Genomic DNA, 8260 nt, shown 5'->3' on the forward strand with positions numbered 1-8260 from the left:
AGTCTTAATACTGTCTTAAAGACAACTAAGGTCACTACTTGGAGAGAATCACATTTCAAAGTAATTAATCAACTATATGTTACACCTAGTAAAATGGCAAGATGGTATAAGAATTTAGATATGGCCTGCTATAAATGTGGTGCGAAAGAAGCTGACTTAGAACATTGCTTATTTGTCTGCCCAAAAATACGTCAGTTTTGGTATAAAACCCAAATAAACAATAAAATGGTGCTCTTTCTGTACCAGGGTACAGAATGGAACGAAAATCCTAGTCTAGTCAATACGACAATTCTCCTAGGCAGATCATTGATCCTGGGCAACTGGAAAACCCCAAAAGCACCAAGCATTGCTCAGTTAGTAAAAGGGATGAAGAATCAGATGGTCTTGGAACAATATGACATCTATCCAGATTCAAACAAAGATATAAAAAGGTTTTTCCATAAATGGTTAAGCATAATAGGAACTGAATCAGTGGGTGTCCAACTCCAAATTGTTAAACCTCTAATTAAGTCAAAAATAGTTAGATCCATGATTGCTAGGGGGGAATTGCCAGGGGCTTGGAGTACACTGTTATAGGAGGTGACATTGAACCTTAGTGGGGGTGCTCGCTATCTGCCCCCCTCCCCCCGCACACCAGAAATTAATTAATCGATCAGAAATTGATTGAATTGTTGCACGCAGATCGGAATCCACAATTGTGTTCAGCTGGGTTTTTGTTATGTTTCTGATATGATGATTTATTTCTTTTTTTCTTTTCTTTTTTTTGTTTAATTGTTTGTACCCTCTGAGGTTATATATGTAACAAAGGGGGATGCTAGAAAATTTTGTAAAACGTTGGTTTGATGTGAGGGGCCAGAAAAAGAGTATGTTAATATAAGATGTATTATATTTATGTTGATGAATGCGATTGGCCCTGCATATAAAGCCATAGGTATGTGTACAATAATCCATAAAACAATAAAAAAAAAAAATTTAAAAAAAAAAAAAAAAAAAAGTGAGCAGTGGAAATAACTTGCAAGTTATTAGCGAGCCACTCATAATGCAAAACTCGTAATCTGGCTGATAGTAAATCTTTATGGAAATGTTATAGTTCATCAACATTATTGAAAATAAATTTACTGTTTTATTTCCCTTTAGGCCTAGACTTCTTGTCCTATGGTAAGAAAGTTCCTTTCCCTTCCAACTCAGGACCAAAAAAAGTCTTTCCTTTAAAGGCCAAAGTCAAGCACTTGGACTTTGAGAACATATTTTCAGACCAGGCCTTTAACTAAAAGCTAATGCTGTATCATAGCATTGATAAGAATAATCTGAATAACAGAATCACAAATTAAAGCATTAGCCCTCTTCAGAGATTGAATTCACTCCTGCATATCCTCTAGCGGATATTTTACAGGGATTAGATCAAGAAAGCTTTCAGTAGAAAACAATAACATTTTCTGTCATTGGATCTTTAAAGGAAGTTCTGTCTTCCAGAGGAATAGTTGTTCTTCTGTTCCAGAAGGATAATGATCAATCCCAAAATTCATCAAGGGTAAAATTTTACAGTGTAAGCATGGTGCTGATTTCAGTGGCAGATGCAAAAAGTAAGCAGTAGGTGATACTTATTAATGGGTTCATCACAAAAATGAACATGAAGACTACCCTCTCCTTCACAAACATGTATATTAAACCTGACCTTAAACCTACAATAAGGGAAGATATTTATGATGATACAGGTAATAATGTGGAGACAATTGAAATAAAAGAGTGTGCGGGAAAATATTACTAGGAACATGTTACAAGCCCCCCAACATTAGTGACATGGAGGAAACTCAACTACCAATACAAATAGAAAAGGCTGCTAATAATATTAGTGCTGTAATTATGGCCAATTTTAACTACCCCAACATAAACTTGGCCAATGAAACTATTAATACAGCTAAGGGAGATAGATTTTTAAATGTTCTCAGGGACAACGTCATGTCACAATTAGTAGAGGAGCCAACTAGGAATACAGATATATTGTTGGATTTAGTGCTTTCAAACGATACAGATATAATATCAAACTTAGAAGTTAGAGAAAATTTGGGTAACAGTGATCATAACATGGTCACATTTGAAATCACTTTTGCCGCCACCTACATAAATGTTATAAGGGTTCAACCAAGACTTTTAATTTTAATAAAGCAAAATTCAGTAATTTAAGAAAATCATTAAATAACATAAATTAGAACAAAGTATTCTCTAATAAAAATATAGAGGATAAATGGATATTTAAATCTTTGTTAAATAAATATACATATCAAGAACAACCACATGGTTATAAAAGTAAAATAAATAAATCCAAGCCAATTTGGCTAAATAAAAATGTGTTAAGAGAAATTAGGAAAAAAGTAATGCCTTTAAATTTTTCGAAGAAAATAGTACAGACTCAACATACCAAACACATACAGAAGCTAACAAACGTCTAGATTATGAGTTTTGCGGTATGAGTGAAAAAGCAGCGTTAAGGCTCTTTTTCACTACCGCTGGTATTGCGAGTCTTGCAGGTTTAGCTGCACCGCACACTTTTTTGGCCGGAGCGCAACATAACTACCGCAGCTTTCAATGGGACTTCCTTTGCCTGGGAGGCCAAAAAGTGAGCAGTTCAGCCTAAAACTACAAGATCCATACCGTAAACTGAAAGTCGTAGTTATGGGTTTTACGCTACAGAGCTGTAACATAAAACTCATAACTAAAGTGCTAAAAAGTACACAAACACCCATAAACTACCTATTAACCCCTAAACCGAGGCCCTCCCGCATCACAAACACTAAAATAAAATTATTAACTCCTAATCTGCCGCTCCTGACATCGCCACCACTATAATAAACATATTAACCCCAAAACCGCCGTACTCCCGCATTGAAAACACTAGTTAAATATTATTAAACCCTAATCTGATACCCCTAACATCGCCGCCACCTACCTACATTTATTAACCCATAATCTTCTGCCCCCAACGTCGCCTCCACTATACTAAAGTTATTAACCCCTAACCCTAAGTCTAACACTTACCCTAACACCCACTCACTTTAATGTAATTAAAATAAATCTAAATAAAACTTACTATTAATAACTAAATAATTCCTATTTAAAACTAAATACTTACCTGTAAAATAAACCCTAAGCTTGCTACAATATAACTAATAGTTACATTGTAGCTATCTTAGGTTTTATTTTTATTTCACAGCAAGTTTTTTTTATTTTTTTTTAAATAATTTTTTGTTTTAATAGATGAGTGAACATAAGAGCATCAAAAGCATATATGTAAATATCAATAGTACATAATACAGTACTAATAGGAAATTACAATATATAGAACAGACACACATAATAAGAGACACAAGAGAAAATGCTGAATGTTAGAGTCAATTGCCTGTGGGTCTCCAATTTTTCCCCCACCTCTCCAGATGGGAGTGCTAAAGGCCAGTTGCTGTGGGAAGACAGACACATTGCTAATTGTCCAGATAGATCAGCATTTTCCACAAAATATAAAGGTCATATCATGACTGTTCTTACCAACATCATAATTTAACCATAGAATATTGCAAATCAGATATATTAGTCAAACCATATAGAGACTGTGCCAAGCTATCAGATAGTGGGGGGGGGGGGGGGAGAGAGAGAGAGAGAGAAAAAAAAAACAAGGGTTGGTAATATGGGAGAGGGATTTTAGGAAAAAGGCAAGGGGGGATCAGATTCATTCTAGGGAAGGAAGGAGGGGGCCTGAATAGGTAAGATTGTTCGTAAGTATTAGAAAAGAACAATGCTAAGGAATCATGAGTTCCCCATAATATTTGCAGTAAGAATTACTCTGGGGGTCTTCTGGAGGTCTTCTGACCCATGAATGTGGGAGACATAGGATTCCATTTTCTTTACAAAGTTTAAGATGTCAGTCACTTGCTCCCAAGAGGGTGAAACACGCTGTAGCCACATACGGGCCACAGCTAGTTTAAGGGCTAAGAATAGGTAGATACAGAACAATTTTTGAGGCAGGGTCAACTGCCTGGGCAAAATGTGAAATAGACATGTACTTGATGACATGGGTAAATGGATACCCCCTGAAGAGCAGTATTGGGTTGCCTTCTGCCAGAGCGGCTGGATCTGTGGACAAGAACACCAAATATGTTGAGGGGTTCCCAAGTCCTCGCATCCCCTCCAGCACTTAGGTGAGTTAACGGGCGAAATTTTAAAAAGGCGGATAGGAGTCATATGCCATTGGAGCACGACCTTGAGAAACAACTCATACAAAGTTGTACAGTGTATAGCTTTTTTGGTGAGTTGGACCGCAACCCGCCATTGTTGTGGTTCATGTGAGACCACTAAGGAAGATTCCCAGTGCCGTATTGGGGGGATTTGTAAAAGACTGGAGGATTCATAAGTACAAGATATGAGATAGATAGGAGTCTGGCAGGAGGGGACGGGGAGTCCCATCTTACCTCCCAGACAGTTTTGGTTCTCAGAGGGCCTTTATCAAAGCCCCACGATATGAGGAGGCTACGTAGTCACCAAAACTCAAAGTGCAAAAGAGGGGGTGGACTAAATTTCTGAAGGAAACCTTGATAGGTGAGTAATTTATCTCCTACATAGAGGTCTGCTATCTTGGTTAAGCCCAAAGCAAGCCATAAATTAGGGTGAGAGTCCGGTAGTGACAATAGCAATCCTCTCAGTGAGTGTGATGGGGAGGGGTGAGGTGCTATCGACAGAAGGTTACGAAGCTTATCCCAAAATCTCAAATTCGATTTTATAATAGGGTTAGCCAAAAGGGCAGGTGGCCTGGAGTGCTTGGGAATCCACAGCAGATCTCTCAGGGTATACCCAGCCGGAAGGGATGCCTGTTCAATCTAAGCCCACCGGCTCTCCAACCTCGAGCTCCATTGAGTTACGTGGGATAGTCTGGCTGCTTCATGATATTTTAAAATATTGGGGGCAGCCGCCCTGCCAGCCAGCAAGGGCTGTTGCAGGATGTTAGTAGCTAATCTCGGGACCTTATTGCGCCATATGAATTTATTGCACAGTTGTTGGAATTTATAAATTGTAGATCTAGGAATTGGGATGGATAAAGAGCGAAACAAATAAGTAAGTTTCGGGAGGAGGCTCATTTTGAAAGCTGCTATCCGACCCAGCCACGACAATGATGGAACATTCCACATGTCAGTAGATTTCTCGATGTTTGATAACAGGGGGGTAAAATTTAAGTCAATCATCTCCGATACACTATGGGATAGATAGACCCCAAGATGTTTGATATGTGATGTGGACCACAAGAACTTATATGTGCTTTTTAGTGTATTGAGAGTCTCTTCCAAGATGTTGATTGCGTAAGCCTCTGTTTTAAGAACATTTAGTTTATAATAACTAACTAAGGCAAATTTGTCCAACAGGGAGAACAGATGGGGAAGAGAGGTAAGATGGTCAGATATGAGTACTGTTAAATCGTCTGCAAACAGAGCTGTCTTCTGCTCTGTATGATGTATACAAACCCCTTTAATCTGGGGAAAAGACCGGATAGCCTTGGCCAGGGGCTCCATCATAAGGGCAAATATGAGTGGGGACAATGGACACCCTTGTCTCGTGCCATTCGTTATCAAGAAAGGTTTGGAGCAGAATCCCAGGCCCCTGACAACTGCCGACGGAGTAGAATACAATGCCGCGATCGCCGTGATAAAAGGCTCTGGGAGGCCAAATCGTCGCAACACAGCGAACATATATTCCCAGTTCACCCTGTCGAAGGCTTTTTCAGCATCCAACGACAGGGTGACACAGGGCAGATGCGATCTATGAGACTCAAAATAGACATTCAGGAGCCTTCTTGAATTATCTGGGCCTTGACGCTGCAAGACAAAGCCCACCTGATCAGAGTCAACCAACATAGGTAGCAAGGAGTTAAGGCGCGAGGCTAGAATTTTGGCATAGAGCTTAACGTCAAGGTTCAGCAATGAAATTGGCCTATAACTTCCACAGAGTGTCGAGTCCTTCCCTTGTTTCGGGAGGGTGATAATAGTGGCCTGCAAAAATTCAGCCGGGAAGGTTCCCTGCTCACTTGCCAGTAAAAAAAGACGCCCTAAAATGGGAATCAGCTGAGTTTGAAATTTTTTATAAAATAAGTCCGAGAAACCATCCGGCCCTGGTGATTTGAAGGCTTTGAGGGATTTAATAGCTATTTTAATTTCCGTTAGCAAGATGGGACTCTGCAAGGAGTTAATATGATCCTGAGGAACCGAAGGAAGATTTAGTGTGGTTAGGAATGCGCCAATAATTTCAGGTGTTGGGGGGAGAGTCGAGCCTCCCTGTTTCAAATTATAGAGGGAAGCATAATAATCCGCAAAGGCATTGCCGATGTCTGCGGGTTTCGTAATGCATTGTCCATCCACCTTCAACAGGGGGATGCGTGCTGCTGCAGTTTTTTGGCGCAGCCTATTGGCAAGTAGTCTATCGGCTTTATTACCTTTGTGGTAGTAGATTTCTTTAAGCCGTAAAAGCCTCACGGCTGACCTCTCGGTCTCTAGGTGAACTATCCGTGTTTTGAGATCTATTAGCTGTTTGGACAGCGCAACTGTGGAATTTACTTTATGCTCCTCAGAGATCTTACGAAGACTCATAGTGAGCTGCGCTAAGGTTTCCCCTTTACGCTTTTTCTCGGCTGCTGCTATTTTTATGAACGACCCTCGAATATACACCTTTAACGCGGCCCACAAAGTGAAGTCGTCTACTTCATTAGTGTTGTTTAAAGTTAGAAATTCCACAAGATCCCCGGCAATAGAGGCTTCTGTTCCGGGAGCTGTGAACAAATGGGGGTGCAAGCGCCACATTGAGGAACGCTGAAGTTCCATAGAGGAGCGTAGATTAATATACACAGGATCGTGGTCTGACCATGAGCATTGGGGGATCCAGGCACGAGTTACACCGTCCAAGAGACCCGGATCGCAAAAGAAAAAGTCTAATCGTGAGTAAGAGCGATGCACCGAAGAGAAGTAGGTGTAATCGCGAGCAGTCGAATTAAGGGCACGCCATATGTCAAACAGATTAAACTGATAGATCAAATTCCGAAATTTGTGTGACAGTTCAGTCACTGGTTTAATTGATTTGTGGGTCGTATCCGATCGCCTATCCAGGTTGGGGTCCCATACAATAGTAAAATCACTGAAGAGAAGCAAGAGGCCCTGACACAAAGCCTCCAGTTTCTGGAGAAATTTACGTAATGAGCGGATATGTTGCTTATTGGGTCCATAATAAGAGGCCAGTGTATAAATAACACCATCCAGCTTACAAACAAGAATCAAATATCTACCCTGAGGGTCAGAGTCAACAAAAATGCTCTCATAAGAGACGTCTTAATGTATGAGAATAGCCGTTCCTCTTGATTTCTGGGAGAAGCTAGCAGTCTCAACTATCGGGTATAATTTAGATTGAATGGGTATTTTTGCGCCCTTTACCCAATGAGTTTCCTGGAGGAAAACCAGGTGGGCTCCAGATTTGGCTAGAGACCTAAGGCAGATACTGCGCTTAGTCGGGGAGTTGAGCCCCCTTACATTTTGGGTTACACAACAGAATGGCATAATTCACTTGTATTTCTTCCTCCTGTGGGCAGGAGCCAGAGGGGCTGTCAAGTAGGAGTTGGGGTTCACTATGGAAAAGAGGGTAGTTGAGGGGAGGGCAAATAGGGTGGAGGAGCGGAAAAGGGAGGGAGAGAGAAAAAAAAAAAGGGAAAGGGTAGATAGGTAGAACTCAGCACAGTCTCAAAAAGTTAAAGAGAGAACCGATGGTGCGGACAATATCTGAGAAAAGAAAAGATAAACAAACAACAAAAAAGAAAAAAAAATGAGCACAAAGGATGCGGTATATAAACAAGGTAAACCGTGTGTGTAGCCTCTGGAACATGCTTCCAGAGTACTTTAAGTGGGGGGGGGGGGGTAGCCAGTATTAGCTTGTAGCTTTGGTTATTAGTTTAACATTAGAGAGATAAATATACAGTAAAGAGAAGGAAGATGTGAGAGGGAGGGAGGAGGGGGAAGCACAGTCTCCGAATCCAGGAGAGGGGGCGGTAAGAGGAGAGAAGGGAAAAGAGGGGGAAAGAAGAGAGAAAAAAAAATAAAAAAAAATAATATGTAATATTCATTGTAGTATACACCTTGTAGCATATGAACCCTTTAAAAGCATATACAATATACACTACAATAGAATACATATAAGCAAAAGGACCAATAACAAACCTAGTACAAAGTTATCAAGATGGGGG

This window comes from Bombina bombina, chromosome 3, assembly GCF_027579735.1.
Source record: "Bombina bombina isolate aBomBom1 chromosome 3, aBomBom1.pri, whole genome shotgun sequence".
In the NCBI taxonomy this organism is placed as follows: Eukaryota; Metazoa; Chordata; class Amphibia; order Anura; family Bombinatoridae; genus Bombina; species Bombina bombina.